Source organism: Amblyomma mixtum, chromosome 1 (genome assembly GCF_055824585.1).
Source record: "Amblyomma mixtum isolate Tamu chromosome 1, ASM5582458v1, whole genome shotgun sequence".
Lineage (NCBI taxonomy): Eukaryota > Metazoa > Arthropoda > Arachnida > Ixodida > Ixodidae > Amblyomma > Amblyomma mixtum.
This window is the reverse complement of record NC_143012.1, coordinates 17,210,545-17,231,827: the sequence shown is the minus strand read 5'-3', so window position 1 is coordinate 17,231,827 and position 21,283 is coordinate 17,210,545. Positions and strand designations below refer to the sequence as shown.

The 21,283-nt window shown below is 47.0% G+C and overlaps 1 long non-coding RNA gene and 1 pseudogene across 2 annotated transcripts in view; one reads left to right on the top strand and one right to left on the bottom strand.

The window, feature by feature from the left end:
* Positions 1–21,283, bottom strand: part of LOC149365586 (uncharacterized) — a 65,643-nt gene that overhangs the window by 10,500 nt on the left and 33,860 nt on the right. The gene's annotated exons all lie outside the window — the stretch shown is intronic.
* On the top strand, positions 82–19,821 carry LOC149365588 (multiple PDZ domain protein-like; annotated as a pseudogene). The gene is made up of 7 exons (XR_016288383.1): positions 82–195; positions 3,093–3,244; positions 7,518–7,625; positions 7,705–7,802; positions 15,908–16,027; positions 17,728–17,891; positions 19,426–19,821. The product of XR_016288383.1 is annotated as a multiple PDZ domain protein-like (transcript).

The following is a 21,283-nucleotide window of genomic DNA, read 5'->3' as shown; positions in this document are numbered from 1 at the left end:
ATTTGAAAAAGTAGCATCGAGAAACAAATAGCCGATGTCTGGAGCTGGTGGCCTTTCCACTTTTTACTTTGTTCCAACAGATGGCGACTCCTGATTCGGACCCAAGCAACCTGGCTCGCAGGGAGTACAAGGCGTGACCAGAGCACCAGCGTCAGCAGAACCTCCTTTGTCGTGCTGAGATCGCCCAGAGTTATGGTACGGCTACTCATTGGTTCATCTCATGGTCTCGGGCGGGTTGCCGAGTCTATCACAAAATCGAGAACTCGAATAACTGCATGAATATGTTTTTTCAACGATGATATCTTTCTTTCCAGGCATCAACTAAGCAATATATATATATTAGCCAAGTGTTATAAAAATTCAAAAAAACTTGTCTTCCTGATCTCAATTTCACTTTAATTTTTTCAACTGAATACCGAGCTGAAGTAGGCAGAATTTCTGGCTAGAATGTTTGTATAACGGAATAGTGAGTGTTAGTAAACACAGAAGTACGGCTAATTACGACGACGTACCAGGTGTACCAGCTACCGTTAACCAAAGAATAAAAATATATAAAAGCGAGATAGGTGGAGGCAACTTTAGCAATATTGTTAACTGCTTTATATAATTATTCAGAGCATTCTCGCATTTTGTTCAACTGAATTGAAAATTGAAAAAAAAAAGCTTTTCAGGTATGGCGTTTCAGGCGAAATTCCCGATGACAGTTGTAGAGCGTTACAAAAAACGTATAACTCACGAGTTTTTAATTTCATGTGTACTATAGATGAGTTTCTTTCCTGCATCAATAAAAGAAAAGAGAAATGATAACTAATGAATGAAAATAATGATGAAAAAGAAAAATAAGTGTTTGCAATGGCCAACAAACGTGTCTGCACTGGTTTGAAAAATTACCCAAGCAGTCAGTAGCGTTGTCAACGGCTTGCTAGGGTATTCTAACCTCACTCTTGCACAGAATGACCTGCGAATTTTCCCGCACTGAAAGCAGCCCGATCACTCGTATTACCTTAATTTAGCTGCCAGAGCCCACTTCATTGCTTTCGACCCGTCACATTTGCAGCACCATCGCACAAAGCTATGTTCATGATTTCTGCGTTGAGGGCACTCGGCTTCCGAGCCAGAGCACCCGGGTTCGAACCCGACCACGGCGGCCGCGTTTCGTTGGAGGCGAACCGTAGAAGGCGCCCGTGTGCCTTGCGATGTCAGTGCACGTAAAAGAGCCTCAGGTGGTCGAAATTACTGTATTCCGGAGAACCTCAACTACGGCACCTCTTTCTCTTTCTCCTTTCACTCCCACCTTCCTCCGTTTCACCAAGACATGGTTGAGGTGTCCAAGATGTGAGACAGTTTTGCGACATTTTCTTCCTTCAAAAAACCACTAATTTGAGACCGCTGCAGTCGCTGCGCGCATGCGCATGGTTACGTGGGGTATGCATAATTTTTTGTCAAATTTCACCTGCTCACTAATCTCGTTCAGTCAGTCGTTTTTCTGCACGCTTTGCAATTTGGCAACAGAACTTCCGCTGGAAACAAATATTTTTCGGGGTTATTAAATATTCAATTCAATAAAAAAAAGGTTCTCTCTTATTGATTGTAGTGGTCGATCACATGTTAGAAGTTGCCTCCAATTATCTGGCCTAGGTATATTTTTATTCTTCTGCTAATGCTAGCTGGAACCCCTGGTACACTTTTCGAACTGTACCTGCGGCCGCTAACAGCAGACTTATTTTCGCCTTGTGCGTTCATATCTCTATTATACTCTGTCGGTAACGGGCACTACTTCAGCTGCAAAGAACACGAAAATTCAGCCGGTACCAAAAAGAATAACCGATGCCGTAAGAAACGTGCCTTCCTTTTAAAGCTTGCGTCATATTTTAGCAAGCATAGATTGCTAATTATGGAACTTCTTCAGAGGCCTTGGGCCGCAGACGAAGTTTCACACAATTACTGAGTTGTGCAACAAAAATGAACAGAAACCGCCACCGGATATGAAGTCGCTTCCTAACAAGCATATAGTAATAAAAATCTGAAAATTGTAGCTGTAGTTCTCAAGCTGGGTCAAAGTGTCCTTTAGAAAGCAAAAATATACGAGAACATGAAGCTTGTTAAAACTACAGCATGTACTTTGCCTTTGAGTCTCTTGTTTAACATATTTTTTTATTTGTCACATGTTTAACGAATACTTGTGTAGTACAACTGTTCTTCATGTTGTCGAGTGCTCTTCTTCGTAGTGGGGCAAATCCTTTGAGGAAAGAGTTAGCGCAAACCTACAATAGCTATGCTTAAATAGCTGTTTTCATGTTTCTAATAATAAAGTCCCTGCCTTCCGGATTTCTTACTTTTCACTGCTAGGTTCGCAAATGCGTTTTTAGCGTTAAAAGAAAACACGGATTTACAGCATATCATCGAATCGAGAAACATGCGGCCTGCTTTCCGTGCGGTGTCCTCCTTCCTATTCAACCTCTTGGGGCTGCTTCCTACCATTGAAAAACCCCTCTCCAATCTGATACGCTAAACACTGCGAGGACTGGATAGCAATCAGGAATGCATTTCTGACCTTTGTGAGAGGTAATTACTCGCTGCTACAATATACAAATTCTGAATAAATATCCTGACTTTTCATTTTTCTTTACTTGCGGTGTATTATCGCTGCCACACAAAGGGTGATCAGTAATTTTAGCCTCCTCGTCAAGAATTCAATTCCAGAATGTTACAATTATACACAAGTCTGGTATGTGCTCTTTCACAGCACTATGACGTGCTTACTACAAACCATCTTCCCCAATAAAGGGTAGCCAGCCAGAACTCCCTTCTCGTTAACATTCCTGCCTTCCCTCTTGCTCTTTATTTCTCTCTCTCTCTCTCTATCAGTGCTCACAGGATCAGTAGCATAAGTTCCTGTTCGCCGATGCTGACCATTGAAAGAACACACGCGATCTTTCATTTAAATTTAAGGCCTTTCATTTCATTGGCCCAAAGGTATAGTTCCGGAGGCAAAACCTATTGAATGCCTCTCTTTCAAGCTCTTGAGAGCACACGCTCTGCAATAGTTCTGCTCTCCTAAGGCTCTTTCTGTCATGTTCGTGCATGCGCAGCCTTGTGCTTCTGGTGCGCCCCAGCATGACCAACATGGAGAACAAGATCGCCGACGCTGACGCCCTGTTCGACGCCGTCCAGCTCTACATTGACTCGACTCCGCTCTGCGACCAGAACAGGCTCTCGCCGCGGCACGCGGTCTTGCCCAGGGGTAAGTAAACGTATTTGTGTCCTTTTTCGCCTGCATTTTGAGGCGTTATCTCAGTCCGATAGCGGAAGCAGCAGCACCTCTTCACGTGTGACATGTGCACTTTTTTCTCCCTTTACTGTGGCGTACACGCACCAGTTATCTGATCCAAAGGAGGCTCGGGTCTCACTAAGACCGCCCTTCAGTCGAAGAATATTTCGTCTAATTTGTGCAATCGATAGGTGAAACCATCGCGCTAACAGAGATGCATTTACTTCACAATTTGTGAGATTCTTTACAGTGCACGTAGGATGACTCAACGATAGAAAAGGGCGTCAGCAATCGTAAGCTGGAGGAGGTTCCCAATGAGGAACCGGAAAAATCAATGGCCCTTAAATAAGCTCGCCCGTTGCTAACAGGCCTACAATTAAAACTACGCATCTGTCGCTAATCCTCAGCAAAGTTGTTTTCCACAGCCAAGTAGTCGATTAGTGACTATAACGATGAAGACCACCGCCATTACCACTGCTGACATAATCTTACGTTAAGTAGCGAGAAGCTTATTTATTAATCACTTCTCGATTTCAGCAACACAACTGTCCCCTTGCAACCCTGTTCCTGAATTGTCGTTAAGGTGGCTTCTCAACACACACTGCTGCAAAGCACGCTTTACAAATCGCCCATGAAAGCAAACAAATGCAGATTGGAGCCTTCATGTTGAGAACTGTCTCCAAATGCCTGCCCGTAATGGCATGGCTCGCGTTGTTTCCGGTAGTATCTGCCTCTTGTAACGCAGGGAACGCGCGCTCTTGAAGAACGCCGCTCGCAGAACTGGATTCAATGACGCGCTTCTTCTGTGCTTGCCGCCACGCCTCACTATATCGTTATTTTTATTTATTTATTTATTTATTTATTTATTTATTTATTTATTTATTTATTCAATAATGCCAGCCGCCTTTTGGTGGCCAAGGCAGGAGTGGGGATACAATGGCACAGTGCTTTGTCAACCGCAAACAACGAAAAAAAAAGGCCTGCAGGTAGGCAACAAAATTCCTGCCGAACAACACAAATAACAGACGAGTGACAAACACTTTACATTAAAATACAAAACAACACGCGACAAGAGCAACACTCCAGAATCGAACCAAATACCCTAACTTGACCGGCTGGGGTTGATTGCAGATAAAAATGTTTCGGGGGCAGACGAGAGCTCGGCACGACTGTAACGTCTCAGCGTAGCCACTCTCCTTCCAGAAACGACCTGGACGTTTCACTGATCACCGAAGCGCACTCCACTGTGCGCGGCCATCACTCGCAGAAGCGGTCCGTCCCTTGTCCTGAGCTGAGCTATGAGGCGAAAGCACGCCACTGTGTAACGGGCCTACTTCTCTGCACACAGACCTCCTCCTCCCTCTTCCTTTCTCCGTCTCTTCCTCACTCAAGAAGATTGTTTGCATCTGCTCTCTAAATCTATACTGAGAAACAGCGAATGAAAAGCGCTATTTTGTTTGTTTTGTGCTAACTAGCTGACGTCATGTTATTTGTGCTAAATGACGCTGATCAAAGCAAAGGAAAGAATTCACAGGAAATATGGGCGCGTATTTACAAATTTTAGCTGGTGACGTACAGTAATGGCCAAAAGTGACAGACCACATAATATGCACACAAACTTCAACTAGGGGCAAAGAGGAGCCATTAAAGACAAAGAGGAGCAATTAGAAGTGGCAAGGAGGCGTCAGTGCTTTCGCATTACTCCAATGCGGTTTCCGCAATGACCTCGAACGTTTTTTCTTTTCTGCAGAACAACGCTATTCCATCGTTTTGTATCTGGTTCTAAGGCATCTAATAACAGTATACTGCAAAAATGCACGAGGTTGAACCAAGACAAAAAACAAAGGGACTATACGATTACGTTGCATGCTCCACTGCTCCCTTAAAAGGTTTCGTGAAGCAGCGAAAGAGGAGACGAAATGGAACCTGTTTTTATCTTCAAATGTTCTGCGATACATCTACACTTCAAAAGAAAGCAGTTTCTAACACTTTTAAAAAAAATTATCAACGTATGTTTGTTACTGAGGCTTTCCCTTCCTTCCAATGGAAAACAAACATTGATCTTTTACTGCGGCTCGTTTTTACGCCTCGCATGCATTCCCAGTTTATGCAAAGCAATGTAATAAGATAGCGTTTTCAAAAATAAAGTAAAACGTAAAATCTTCACCACCTCTGTTAGACTGAGAAGGGTGAAAGATGAAACGGAATCTGGCGAGCCTCCGTGAGAAATTCGCAATCTACGCCCTCCCTCTCAAAACGTTCCGGCCATGTTTAGCGCTCGCGTCTAGAGCGTGAGAACTCCGCAGACCGATGTTCGGCTTCCGTCTTGTCGAGGCGTGCCGGTCCGGAGCACAAACCTGCCGCATTTCAACCTCTCTCTTTCTAACCTTCCCTTCCGACCTTCGTATCCGGGACTGTGTGCGTCATACGCCCGGGGTGGAGCTCGGGTTTGCAATGGAAAAATTCAGCCTGCTAGGTCATGGTTTAAAATTCGGAAAGCGGGCGAGTTTACTTTGGTGCCGGGCAGCTCAGCCAACCTCGCAGATCATTCAGCGCACAGCTGTGGATAATGGGTCGGTTCTAAAGCAATGCTTAAAGGCACGTACGGACGTCAACGACGGTCATGTAAGTTGCCATCCTCCTGTTTCTTTTGCATGGAATTAGTAACGTCTCAATTTTTCGCCCTTTCTTGTTGCTATTGAAGTTGGATTAGGCGAACGCTTGCAAAGTCTAACAATATCTGTCTGCGTAGATCCACAAGACTAGCCTTTTATTTTGAGTCTTTGTTTCCTCTAGCGCCATTTAAAAACTTTATACCCCTAATGTTTTGAGATCCTAGTGGGCACTGCGGTTTCTGTTAGTTTATATTGACCGTAATTACTTCAATTCGTCGCTGTGAACAGAAAAATTGCGCATAGTTTGCTTGCTATAATATCTCTTCTTGCTCGCTCGGCATTTCTGTGTCAAGCGGTTTAGCCACGTGGAGCTTTTATGGAGGAGCTTAGCCAGTATTCACTCGCACCTGTAACTACTGACCTTCAAAAATGTGACACCCTCGTGTAATTTTCTGAAACCTCCCCTTTGTTTTCTCGAGCGTCTTTCCCTTCGGGTCCCTTCAGAAGGAGAGAATGTTGCGCTATCTGGTGGCACATGAAAGAAGAAGATTAGCGCAAACACACAGGAGAACGAGGGGAAGACACGCCGCGAGTGATCGAGCTTTGTGCTGAGAGTTTGTGCTAATCTTTTTTCCCAACACCTCGCCTCGGGTGAAGAACTTCGTCATAACGCTGTCATGCTCTGTGTTTAGTTTTCATTAACCCTGACCTACGCATGCACTTTACATGAATCTTTACTGTTGAAAATATTTATTTTGTTCCGAAGTACAACAGATATGTACCGCTCCTTGTCTGTAACGAAAGTTATACCTTCAGTTAATGCAATATCTGCAAAATGGCAACATCTTCCGTCATGGCGAGAGGGTGCTGCTCAATCTTAGAGAAACTGCTGCTAGGACAAGAACAGAAGTCATTACGGCTCATTTATATTCCAAAGTAGTGACTTCCTCACTTCCGTGATGGGGCAGTTCAGTTGTCGCTGAGAGGTCAGACAGGTACCGCGTCTTTCTTCTCCGATAAACAATCCCAAAACAGCGCGACAACCGATATTGCAACAACAAATTTCTCGTTTTCAGCGAGCTTCGTTTAAACACACTTAGTTTACTCTGGCTCGTAATAACGGCTGCATTTTACGTCACTCTCTCTTACAGTTTAGGATCAATATTTAATTTTTGTGAATATTCAATTTTTATTTTCTATCTTCCTTCTTCAATGAATTCCGCCTATCCACCCTTCTCTGCCGCTATGGATTTCAAACACATAGGCAAGAACCTCTCCTTTACCGTAAACTTTCTCTCCCCCTCTCTTTCCACTTGTTATAGCCTTTGTCGTGTACTGCGCAGAATATTGTGATGACGACCATCGCAATATTTTTGATGATGGTGATGTGGTTTTAATAGCTCTTGGATGGCCTGGCCAAAGGACGCCGTAACTAAGATGTTTGATTGGCAGAAGTTGACTCGAAGCCCGACTTTTCCTAGCGTTTCGGCATAGAAAAACAGATCACAAGGACAAGTGAAAGCTTGTACCCATTGTACATCAGATCAGTTCATGTTGTATTGAGGTGTTTTTTATTCTATAGAATTGCATGCTGTTCTAATTCGGTACCGTTTAATTCCGTGTGCGTGCAGCTGCCCTCAGCACTGTGCAGGACTTCGTGGAAACCACGATCGTGCTCCGAAAAGAGCGGAACGAGCTTGGAATAAGTATCACGGGAGGCAGTGATACTTACTTGTTGAGTGAGCCGCAAATCATGTCGAGACTGAAATGCTACAATAGCGTTCTCATACTACTCGATTCTTTGATTTTTCCAGGAAGCCATCTGCGTAAGTGAAGTCCACAGAGACGGTGTCGCCTACCAAGACGGACGGTTGAAAAAGGGCGACGTCATTTTAGCGGTAAGCAAAGCTGCGAAAGCAACTAGATGGTATTGCACTCTAAACACAAAGCAGCAAAAAGGAGTAAACTGTTTTCTAACGCACTCCCTTTTATAACGGAATGCGCTAGAAAACAGCTTTACTACCTTTTTATTCCCAAGTAGGTGTTTAACGTATGGGCCAAAAATCGCTTTTTGCTGTGACTAAATTGAGAAAAGCCAGTTATACGCCTTTCATTTCCAAAAACCAACGGAGGTTATATGCTACGAGTAAGTCAACGCTGGGAACTAGACTAATTTGCTTCATGCTTTGGATTCCGCGAAGTGCACAGGAAACACGATCGCATTGAAAACCGCCAACGGTAGGCTCAGTACGCTCGCGAGCGCAGATACCAAAACAGGTCTGTGAGACGCCCAACTGGGAAGTCACCTGTGAAAGGTCAAAACGGGCTCGTAACTCCAGACCTCCATTACACTGCGATCATTTTAAGGAAAACGAGTGGCCATAATTGGCTCCTTGGGTCAGCGGACGCATGAATTGCGCTAATAGGTACATGGGGTTATGAGAGACATTGATTGATTGATTAAAAACATCTTTATTTGTTCAAAAAATTCAGGGGCACTTTGGCTGTCTAAAGTGCGTATAGGCGAAAGCGTTTTCCGAACCACTTTGCCTATGTGACACTGGTGACGTTACCACTGAAAGACGTCACACATAATTGATGACGAAGTAATGACAAATCACTAATTAGTGACTAATTACTGATTAATGACTATATTCTAATTAACTGCTAATTAATGGCGCTTAAGATTCGTCTTTAGGAGTGGAACGTGACAGCGTGTTGTAGCGCTGCCAGGCAGTCCACGGAGCGGCCTTGCCTTGCGCTTTGAACGCGACGCTTTTTGAGGAAAGCAAAGTACGCAGTAATTCTCTCTCATCTCGGTGGACACCCGAACCTCACCGTAAAGGAAGGGAGGAACGCCACCACCAATTCGGCGCGATGCCTTGCCCTTTGAACGCAACGCTTTTTGAGGAAAGGTTTGGTTTGGTTTGGTTTGGTTTGGTTTATCGGGTTTAACGTCTCAAAGTAACTGAGGCTATGTATGAGAGACGCGGTAGCGAAGGGCTCCGGGAATTTCGACCACCTGGGGTTCTTTAACGTGCACTGACATCACACAGTACACGGGCCTCTAGAATTTCTCCTCCAAAGAAATTCAACCGCCGCGGCCGGGTTCGAACCCGCGTCTTTCGGGTCAGCAGCCGAGCACCATAACCACTGAGCCACCGCGGCGGGTTTTGAGGAAAGGAAATGGCGCAGTAATTCTCTGTCATCTCGGTGGACACCCGAACCGCACCGTATGCAGGAAGGGAGGAACGCCACCACCCGTTCGGCGCGGTGCCTTGCCCTTTGAACGCAACGCTTTTTGAGGAAAGGAAATTCTCTGTTATCTCGGTGGACACCTCAGCCGCACCGTACAGGAAGGGAGGAAGTGGGAGTGAAAGAAGAAATAGAAAGAGGGGCCGTAATGAAACTGAAAATTGTATTTCAGGAAAGGAAATTACGCAGTAACTGCCTCGTATATCTCGGTGGCACCCGTAAAAATTAGGGGGCACTTTGGCTCTCTGAAGTGCTGCAAGGAGAAAGAGTTTCCTGGCGCACTGTTTGTTTTTATTTACTTTTTATTTTTCATATTTTTTTGTTTTTTTTCGATTTTTTATGCTTATTGTTTTTATTTTTATTTTCATATCTTATTCTGATTTTGTTTTTATTTTTGCTCATTTCCTTATTTTTATTTTTTATTTTTCCTTTCCATGACTATTTCTTTTGTTTTATTTATGAAACCCATGCATTCTCTAGATGCGCCTTTATTCATGCTCGAACCTTGAGCCTTCGTGGCGGAGTGGTAGCGTCTCCGCTTCAAAAGGCCAAAGGCCCTGGTGCGATTCCCACCCTAGGCGCAGTTTCTTTCTAAACAGTGATGCCGAAAGGCGGACAAGTCTGCCGACACGGTTGCCGACGCGTCTGTCGACGCGGCAGCCGACGCGTCTGCTAACGGCACGGCTGAGATACACTTCGGCCCTCTGTCTTCCACCTCCTACACACTTCAGAGTATCGGCACCCCTCAAGGGTCCGTCCTTTCCCCCTTTCTCTTTAACATAACCCTCATACCCCTCGCCCGGAAATTGGCAACTATTCCCCACCTCAAGCACACTCTTTATGCCGACGATATCGCCCTGTGGACCACCCACGGCAGTGACGGCGACATAGAGAACACCTTACAGGAAGCAGCCACCCTCACCCAAAATTACGCACGGACCATCGGACTGTCTTGCTCCCCAGAGAAGTCCGAACTTCTCCTCATACGGCCTAAGAACCACCGCTGTCCCCGCTCCCCCATTGCCATTGAATTGAATGGTTACCCGGTACCTGAGGTTGGCACCCTCCGTGTATTGGGCTTGCACATCCAGAACGATGGCAAGAACACCACTACCCTCAAGAACCTCAAGCAGGTTGCAGGCGCGATATCGCACCTCATCCGCAGGGTTTCGGGACATCATAAAGGCATGAAGGAGCGGGACATCATAAAGGCATGAAGGAGCGCGACCTATGTCGCCTCATTCATGCCTTTGTCCTCAGCCGTGTACTGTATACTACCCCATATTTACAACTATCCAAACATGACAAACGCTTTGGATGCTTTGATTCGCAAGGCATTCAAGGTAGCACTTCATCTTCCCCTCAACACACCCACAGACAGATTACTAGGCCTGGGCCTCCACAACACGATCGGGGAACTGGTGGAGGCCCACCGACAGGCCCAATACATCAGGCTCACAAAAACTTCCACAGGTCGGTATATCCTGGACTCTCTGGGAATCAAAATACCGGCCAACGACCCAACCCTTCTCCCCATCCCACGATCCCTTCACCGAGAGCTTCTCATCAGGCCGCTCCCGAGGAATATGCACCCGTCCCACCATGAGCAGCGCCGCAGAGCCCGTGCGAAGGCACTCCATCGAGCGTACGGCCCCCAGCCGGACGCCGTATGGGTGGACGCTGCCTGCACGGGTGATGAAGCGACAGCAGCTGCGGTGGACTCCTCTTCATCCACCCTCCTCACACTACCTCTCCCTCCAGATACGTCCCCAGAGGCTGCAGAGGAAGCCGCCATTGCACTTGCTATAACCCGCACGGAAGCCCGGTATATTTTAACTGACTCTAAAACTGCGATTCTAAATTTTGCTCGAGGCCGAGTTCATGTCCCTGCTTTTGGCATACTGGACTCGCCCGATGCACCCCCGCCCCGCCAAGTGGAGCTGATATGGGTGCCTGCGCACTCCGGGAATCCCGGAAACGAGGCCGCCAACCTTTTAGCCCGAGGTTCTTTAAACCGGGCTCAGGGGGCCTCGGATCGGGGATTCACGAAGGATCGCATGCACTCATTCAGTGAGCTGACCCAGGCATACAGAGCCTCTCGCCAGCTCTACCCCCCGCCCCACCCCTCCCTAGATAACAGACACGCAACACTCTGGCGCAGATTACAAACACATACTCTCCCCTCGCCCCTTACCCTAACCCACTATCATCCCTCCTTCCCCACTCCTGCTTGCGCCCTATGCCCAGAACCCTTCGCTTCTTCCCTCCACATCTTTTCCCTCTGCCCGGCGGACCCTCCCCCGCGGGACCTAGAGAACCTCAAGACCTGGGAGGACTGGGAGACCCTGCTGCACTCGGAGGACCCGGCCGTGCAGACCATCGCCACCGGCCGTGCTGCCAGTGTTATGGACCTCAGGAACATAAACACTTGAGTGCAGTGGGGTCGTGCGGGGACCCTGGGGCGTGCCCCGAATTCCTTTGTAAATAAAGTTTTCTCTCTCTCTCTAACGGCAGTATGAGGCATTAAAGGCTTTCACCTTAATATTCTTAAAACAAGTGGGTGGGCCGCCTAGTCCTGTAGTCCACTGGCTGCTGTTACTGCGCTGGCCCTCCCCACCAGCCAGTGCTGACGGTCAGGATCATCGCTGAGCAGAATAGCCTCCCGCCGCTCCTCCGAGGGGTATGGATTGGGGTCAACTAAGGGATTAAATTGGCATGCCCACACCATATGGTAGAGGTTAGCCACCTCTCCACAGTGTGGGCACTGCGGAGAGTATAGTGTAGGGTACCACTGGTGTAACTTAGCTGGTGGGCTGCAGGCATTGACAACGTTGTGCCAGAAACGCGGCGCTGACGCCACAGGCCGTCGGCGTTCATTGCGTTCATTGGCGTTGGCGATGACAACGTTGTACACTCTGACGAGAACCGGCGTATTCAGCATGGTATGGCCGATGGCATCTCCCTCCCCACAAGCAGACATAGATGCCAAATTCGAGGCAGCTGATGCGCGAATGGCCCAATTCGAGGGCGCCCTCCTTCGACTCGCATCCTTCGACGCATCCTTCGCGGCTGCACTCCCGAACATAAGATCAACCTGGTCTGGGTACCCGCCCACGCAGGAAACTCTGGAAACGAAGGGGTCGACCGACTAGCCCGAGGACTAACCAACCGGGCGGCCGGCCCCACGGACCCAGACGCTCTTGCCGAGGCTACCCAGACCTTTGCCGAAATTACCAACCTCTACAGAGAGATGAGACGCCAGTTCCCGCCTCCACACCCCGACTTGAATCGAGCGCAAGCCACCTTGCTCCGCAGGTTGCAGACACACTCTATCCTTAGCCATTCTAGACTTTCACTCATCACAGACGGGGAATACGACCCCGTCTGCCAAAATTGTTACCAGGGAGAAATCGCCACCCAAGCTCACATCCTCTGGGGTTGCGCGGGAAATCCGCCCCCTCGAACCTTACTGCCAGCTCCCTCCGAAGACGGATGGAACCAACTCCTCAAAAGGCCAGACAAGAGCATCCAACTGGCACTCATTTCGTGGGCCCAGGAAGTCGCCCCCACCTGGAGGCCACACCAAGCCCACCTGCCCTAAATCCCGCCAATCCATGGCAATAAAGTTGTTTCTCTCTCTCTCTCTCTTTTACACTCTGACCATTTTAAGGAAAGGAAGTGCATAATTGGCTCCCTGGGTCAGTGGACGCCTGAATCACCTTTTGGGTACGTGGGGTGACGAGAGAGAGAGATGTGGGATGCAGGCATTGACAACGTTGTGCCAGAAACGCGGCGCTGACTTAGGCCGTCGGCGTTCATTAGGGCCATTTCTTTAACCTACACCGGCTACACCAGTGTAGCAAAGCTTCATTGGAGGTATTGGACGCTTGCTACACTGGTGTAGCTGGTGTAGGTTAAAGAAATGGTCCTACTGTGTCGATAAGCGTTGGCGTTGACAACGTTTTTACACTCCGATCATTTAAAGGAAAGGAAGCGCGCATAACTGACTACTTACAGCTGTACAGCTGTATAGCTTTCCTTTGTAGCCGTATGGCTGCGCTCGGGTGGATGCCAATGAGTAATTACTCCCTTATTACAAATCTACTCCACCTTGGGGGATTCCCCTAAACATTTGACCAACACAGTTCCCACTTCGAGTTATTGATCAATTCGCTCTCGCCCTACCATAAGCTTGCCGTCCTGGTTAGCTCATTTGGTAGAGCGACTGCTCCGGTGAAGCGGTGGTCCTGGGTTCGAACCCCGGACCAGGACGAATTTTTCTTTAACTACGAAGTTTCTGACAAAGCTGTATAGCTTTCCTTTGTAGTCGTATGGCTGCGCTCGGGTGGATGCCAATGGGTAATTACTCCCTTATTCGAAAGGTGCCTATGACGTCGAAGTTCAGGTCAGGTCATACAAGGCCTGCAAAACTTCAATGTTTACATCTACGTTATTATTCGTTGTAGCCCAAACTCCTCGAAGCGATAAAACATCGAAGTAGTGACAATATCGCAGTTATTCTGTCGCGCATCCGTGATCCATGTCCACTGCCTTACGCACATTTCCAAAAGTACAGTAAAGGCCATAAAGTATACAGGTTTAATGATTTTTTTATCGCTCAGTTGGCCAAAGACGGAAATACGCAACGAGATTTTGGTGTCCACACTCCTGTAAGATAATGCATTAAAAGATTAGTGGAACTATCTTCTTGACAACACAAGAAATCGATCCAGGATTTCTACGCACAGTAATTCTAAGACAGAAAGATCGACATTTTCTTACTTGTATTCAGAGGTTGGGAGTCTAGCTCGCAGCCTTAAAATAATTTTCAGTGCCTGTTATTCTTTTCCATTCACATCAGCATATGAGGACTCAACAAGAACATATTAGGAGTAAGGGTGTGCGAATATCAAATTTTTCGAATACGAATCGAATACGAATACTTAGTTCCGAATATCGAATCGAATATCGAATAATCAAGGACAGACGCATTTAATCACTACAAAACATTTATTTGGGCACCCAAGAATATCACAGTTCAACTATCGATGATTAAATGAACACAAAAGGTGTGTTTGGCTGCACAAAAAGTATCAAAGTCTCGAACATTATTCTAAGAAGAGTGGAAATATCAGAGAAGATGGCTAGTACACAGCATTGATTAAGGCTAGCTTGCCATCAGCACAAAAGCGCGCTGCTGGGATGACGTAAAAGGTTGTCGTGAGAAAAAACCAGCTGCACCACATGGTCAGACAGAATTAGTTCCCTTCTAACTGAAACGACTCCTCCAGCCAGAGAAAATGCCCTCTCACTTGGCACTGACCTGGCACGTATTGCGAGGTACTGCGTGCACAGCTCTCACTATACCAGCTTCAGAAAATGCCCTCTCACTTGGCACTGACCTGGCACGTATTGCGAGGTACTTCTTGCACAGCTCTGACTATACCAGCTTCGCAGGTATAGCCACAAAACAGCTCACCAGCGCAGTCAGCTACGGCATGGCCCTTGGAGGAAGAAAGAATTTTCCTTCCGTGTAGGCGCCGCCATGTTGTTATATATCTGTCGATAGGGCTAGCGGACCGAAATGCACGCCGGTGCTCACAATGAATATTCGGCTAGATACGAATATTCGCGTCGGGTCGAATATTCGAAACAACACGATTACTTGGATTTCGAATCGAATTCGAATACTAAAAATATAATATTCGAAATATATTCGAAAATTTCGAATATTCGCACACCCCTAATTAGGAGGCTTTGGTGCCGCACCGGGACACCAGCAATTATTTTCGCAGAGGTGAACAAACACCCATGAAATTGAGTCAATCGGCACGCAGCGCAGTTGGCAAGGAATTCTGTCAGTAATATTAGCAACCAATGTTCGGCTGAAGCTTCTAAAGACTGTAGTGCGCACAAAAAGGCAGCGAAAAAAAGGAAAACGTCAAACTAGAAAAGAAAGAAAAACTACAAAGAAGTGCGTACCCGACAGAGTAAGACAGATTAATTGTAACAATACGGTATGCAAATCAAAGGGTAACAAAACAGTATAGCAGTGCAACCTGATGTAGAACGTGAAGGCTAATGCCAGTACTACTTGAAGAGCAAATGTGGTCATGCCAACGGGGTCATTATCTTTCCATTTTGCTAACAACCAACGGAGTTACGAGACCCATCAATGCGACAATACGGTATGCAGATTAAAGGGTAACAAAACAGTATAGCAGTGCAACATTATGTAGAACGTGAAGGCTAATAAGCCAGTACTACTAGTAGAGCAAATGTGGTCACGCCAACGGGGTCATTATCTTTCCATTTTGCTAACAACCAACGGAGTTACGAGTGCATTCAATGCGACACAGAATACAGACAACAGCGCGATCTCTACGAGTGCGGTTTGTTGCAATGGCAGCCTGGTGGTCATATCAAAAAAAGCTTTTACCACTAGTCAGCTAGTTAGTAGTTTCTATTTATAGTTAATCATTCAGTTCCTTGCTCCGTTATTAAATTACTAAGTCGTACGGTGAAATAGCTGGTGTGTTATTTATGCATATAATGCTTCAATTTCTTTTCATGTGACTGGGCAAGGCTGAACAAGCTGGAACAAGAGCAGTCGATGAGAATCCTACAGTCTATCTTTTTTCCAGTAGACGTGATCTGGTTACTTGCAATCAATGTGGTCATGGCAATAACTTGGCAGAGATCTCTCTAGGATTCAGAAGCGACTTCACAGGGAATGTACACTGAGATGCTTCTCTTGCACCCGCAGCAACTGGGCAGCACCGCAGCTCGCCACGGCCGGCGCATCATGCAGGGCGACCAGATACTGGAGATCAACGGCCAGAACGTGCCGGAGAGCAACCAGAAGAACGTGGCGCAGATGATAAACGTGAGACCGAGACGCACTTCGCTTGCACGCTGTCGCGATAGCATGCACCTTTTCTACTGCACGTGGATGTTAGCACCCCGCGACTACTCAGCAAGGAGCATTCAGCACGTATGTTTTGTTACATGACATGCATTGAACGGTTCATACCGATGCCCGGTCTTCCATTTTGCTGTGTTTTAATCCGTTCATTACTGTCCACCTGTCCACTGGGTTGTCCAGATGCACACCCTGGTCTGCATCTATGCTCATTCTGGGCGGAGGTGCTTCTGTTCGCACATGCGCACCCCGAGTGTCGTGAGAAAGAAGGCCCAGCATCTCTTGTGCAGCTAGCCCTGTAATGAATGGACTACACTGGGAGCCCACTTTGCCAATACAGCTTCAAGGCTAACGTGGAGAACAGAGGTGCGCAAATGTACGAGTGCAGATGTTGTCCTCGAAGAATGCATGGGTCTCCATAGGTGCCTACACATAAACACCCGAGCCGTATTCTGTAATCTTTCATTTCGTTTTCGTTTCATTTGATCGTGACGCCAATCGTGAGCAGCAAAATAATGTGAGCTGCTGTTCACCAATTACAGTTACGGCAGGTCTGGACGCTGACCAGGTAACGCCGCGTCCATACCGGCCGTGCCATAGGAAGCAGTTCCCTCAATTGTCAACAAAACCGCCGCGCTCTTTTCTTCCCCGAGGCAGAAGTAGAGCCGAAAAATTGCGTCAGGCGTATCAAAGCCTGGCCGTTCTCCATCAATCTACGCCGCCGGTGCCGCTCTATCAGTATCCGCATGAGCGTGGCGCGCGTTTTACGAATAAGTGGCATGATTGCCATGTTTCTGCCACGACCATCTTGACGTCATCTCCCCAGATTAAGTCACCTTGAGCAGTGGCCAAGAACAGAGGACCAAATGAAGCAAACTAATACTGCAGAATACGGCCTCCCTACTCTATTTCATTACTACACTACTGTATGCATCGGTGACATCCAGGGGTAGCACAATTTAGTCCGCCTAATTTCGCTGGACATAATGCACGGGTGGCGTTCAAATGCACTGCTGTAACGTGTTTACGAAACTGAAAGGTGCTTCTATGAATGAGGTGTTTTTTTGCGTCCGCGCGCTGACTGCCAGTACGCATGGGGAGGGGGAACTTTAAAACGCAACTCGACCTGAAACAAATTATCACAGAGCTTTAGAACCTCGCTGAAGCAGCTGAACCTCGGCTTTTTGGTAAGCTATGTGACTACCCTTTAACTTGAGGAAAGCTGATTTATGGTACTGTTATCACCGGATATTAACATCGAAGACGCGCTGGGAAGAACAGACTTTCAACACGTTAGTTGGTGTTCAGCTTATGCACCAACTAAGGCACCAACTAGCCTACCTTTTGCCGTTAGTTATGCTTGGCCCAGGTTTTATGCAGTGCTTTTCGTCTCTCATTGTACACATTTTTCAGGAACGAGTACAATGAGAGCAGAGTTATCCTGAAGTCTAACACTAAAGTCATTTTAAAAGTATCAAATTCGCAGCCCTCGCTGCACATCGAAATACCTTTTGCCGAAGATTGTCTGGTGTGGACTTTTCGGTTCTCGTATTTTCTCACCAGGGGTGATTTTGCTGGAGATTAACAGTCAGATTGCTTTGAATTTTGTGACATCTAACTATTCCGTTTTAAGCGAGGCGTGTATCATTCCATTCCCCGCGCAGAACTTGGACGGCGCCATCGTGCTGCTTCTGGGCCGCGTTCCGACCCTGTCTGCCGCCATTCAAGAGTGGGCCCGCAAGAAGGCCCAGCAGACACTGCGGACACGCACTTCCACGTGGTCCTCGTACACTGGCAACAAGGAGAAATTGCAGATTCAGAGGCCCAGGTGAGGCTTTTTACAACACCACCTAGAAGTGCGAGATAGGGGCACTCGGGCACTGAAGGGCTCCGCAAATTTTGACCACCTGAAATTCTTTTAACGTGCACTGACATCGCACAGTACCATCGTACAGTACACGGGCCTCTAGAATTTCGCCTCCATAGAAATTCGACCGCCGCGGCCGGGATCACACCCGTGAATTTCGGGTAAGCAATCGAGCGCCATAACAACAGAGCCACCGCGGCGGCTGTACGAAAGTGAAGGCCGACATAAAACTTATGTTAATAACATAGGAAAGATTCAAACTGCAGAACTACACCAAGAATTTCAGTGTATCGTCATCGAAGAATTCGTTAGGATGGGACATGCTTCAGAAACGCAGATACGTGCTCAGGCTTAAATTCTTCCATACCACTTTATACTGTCAAAACGGTATTGCTCGCGACCAATATTTGGTTCTACTACATAGCATATCTGCAAGAAAGGACGATATTTTCAATTTAAAAGAAAAATACAGAACAGGTATATTAGAAATATTTTTTTTTCAAAAATCACTAATTCAATAACATAATCAGTACAAAAGCTGAATTTGTATTTTTGCATTCTGTTCTTGTACCTGCAGCATTGTTGTGCTGGTTATGTATTAACTTCTTCCCCCCACCCCCCTCTCACTGTGTAATGCCAAATGGCGTTGCGGCTAAAGTGATAAATGAATAAATAGAACATCTCTGCCAGCTCGATGGGTGCGTTTCCAATGTACAAGTTACCATCTGATCTAGCTCCGTACCTTGTCATGTGTTATGAACACTGTAGGCCTGCAGTGTTCATTATCCATAAACAGAATTAGCATAAGAGAACTTTAAAGGTTTTCGGATAATAAAACATTGAAAAGACTAAGAGGAACACGGACAAGCAGTGCGTTTTGTGTCCGTCTTTGTCTTTTGGGGCGATTTTTTATCCCATAACGCTAAACCAATCAGCCCAAACACTTACGCGCTGCTTAGAAGAATGGAAAGTGAAGTGACCGGGCCTTGCATCTGAGTGTAACGACATTCTCTATAACACATAAGCCAAGAGAGAAACTAATGGAAGAATAGCTAAAGTGCCATGCCCGTGCCTCATATTGTCACATCGGGCTTTCCCCATGAACACAGAAGAAGCAATTTGTCACCCTCTTTTTCATTATTGTCGACCTATGTGGTTAAAGGCGCGAAACACACACGGACGCAGCGAGACGGGACGAGACGTTCGTCTGAGTTATTTTTGTCCATGTTCGTGTAGGATTGTGTAATCATGTAGGACTATATCCATGTAGGTTTATATAGTCATCTGATCCGATCGTGATTAGGATGTATGCTTAAGGTGATATGTTTTGTACTACTGCCTCTGCTGCGCCCGGCGAGGCCAAGACCTAGTAAGGAGACCATTAGTCTCCTTTTGTCTTGCCTCGTGGGCAATACTTGTATTGCCTAAAAAAATGAATAAACATGTAAAATATGTAAATAAATATGTAACGAAGCAACCCTTTCTGTTCCCGCAGCCTTCCTCTCAGCAGCGAGAGCTATGTGGTGAGCCTGGGCAACTACGTCACGTCCATGCTGGTGGCCACAAGCACGCCCAGCAGGCCGGCCTCCCGGTCTCGAGAAGTGAGCCCCAGCTCGTCGCTGCGCAGGTCGCGGCTCAGCATCGTCGCCGAAGACGTGCGGCCCTCGGGTGGCGTCACGCGCACCACGTCCCTGGACGACGCCAATCGCCCAGCGCCTCGGGTGTGCCCAGCATCATGGTCACGAGCTGCTGAGGCACGCACGCCGAGAATTATTGCCGAATTCATCTACGCGAAATTGGGCACGAAAGGACACTTTGTGCAACGTCCATGGGCTCACGTCGCGACGGACGAACTGCCGGTCAAGTCTGCAGAGGATAAGTGGCACCCCCTGAAGACACTCCCTGGACTGAGTGCATTGTGAAAGTTGGCTGGTCCTTGTGACTTCCATTGGAAGATTTTGGCAGTGATTTGTGCGCCGCAAGCCAAGCGTCATGGTTCATTGCTTCAGACACTACGAGGTGATTTGTGGTTGAAGTCGGATGGATGTTCTGTTTCAGGACATTGGGCAAAGTACCGTGGTCAACAGAGGACTCACCACAAACATGGCAAAGCATACTCTAAAAAAAAGCCTTTTCGTGTCCTACAAAGGCTAGCTTGGTTGCAGTGTAAATGTTTGCATCACACCTGGCTTCCTCACCAGTCTGCTGGGAGACACGTGCACGCTTTGGGCTCAAAATAGACCGTTGAAGTGTCAGTCACGGCAGGAATGAACACGGCACTCTAGTAGGGTACCCTGAATTGACAAAATAGAGACCCCGGCTGCTGTAACCTTCGCAGTTAAAGGCAGTGACAGTCTATCCTTTGCAAACGGTAGCCTTGTCAGATAAATACAGAAGGCCAGATTAAGACGCTGCACCGCCATGTGCCACTGCCTTTGTGTATACGCACAGTCGTCGTTTGCCTGCTCTGAAAGATACAGATAGACTGAATAATGAAACGCAATTGTTCAAATCGCTGCAGCAAACCAAACGCTCATACGCAAGTCGCTAATTTATGCTGCCTACTTAGAACCTAGCCTCGAACAAATTAAATTACGTCGTAAAAATAAGGAAGTCATATTGTCACGGAATGTGACAATACATCACTAAATGCAGCTCAAAGAAGGTCACTCAGTACCACAAAACGCACGAGACAGCTCCGACAATGAGAGATGGAGTAAAAATTAATCGAATAACACTCGTGTTCCTCGGCAGTGCCCGCTTTCATTATGTTTTAGCAATAGAGGGAACCTTCCGAAGCTAAGGAAACCAATCCCTCAGGCCGTCAAATAAAGTTGAATACAGCGTTACTTTTAGAAAAAAGTACGAAGAAAAGCAAGAACAGAAGGGCATACAGCATAACCTATCAGTAAAATTGTTTCCCAGCTTCGCAACTCCAATACCTCTTGATCGTTTCTCAGCACCATCTGCCGCGTCAGAATTTCAGAAGCGTTCACCAAAAGCTGCACTGAGGACAACTGCATGCATTTAGTGGTGGCAGAAAAAAAAAATATCCGCCTCTCTCTGGCTATGTTGACATTTTACCGGCAGCCAAAGACACATTTGTTGGCGAGACAGATTTGAAAATATTCCCTTCAGTCGATTCAAACTCCTGCCGGCCTTACCGAATAGGACGGCTTGCACCCGCTTTGAACTGAATGGGGGGGGGGGGGGGGGGGGGGGTGGAACGTAGCCCTTGGGGTTCGCGCCCAAAAATGTTATGGACGCACGCATATTTATTCCAAAATCGGCCGGTGATAGCGGCCCCTGTGTTTAGTTTTTTTTTTCCATCTTTTTCTAGCTGACAGAACCCC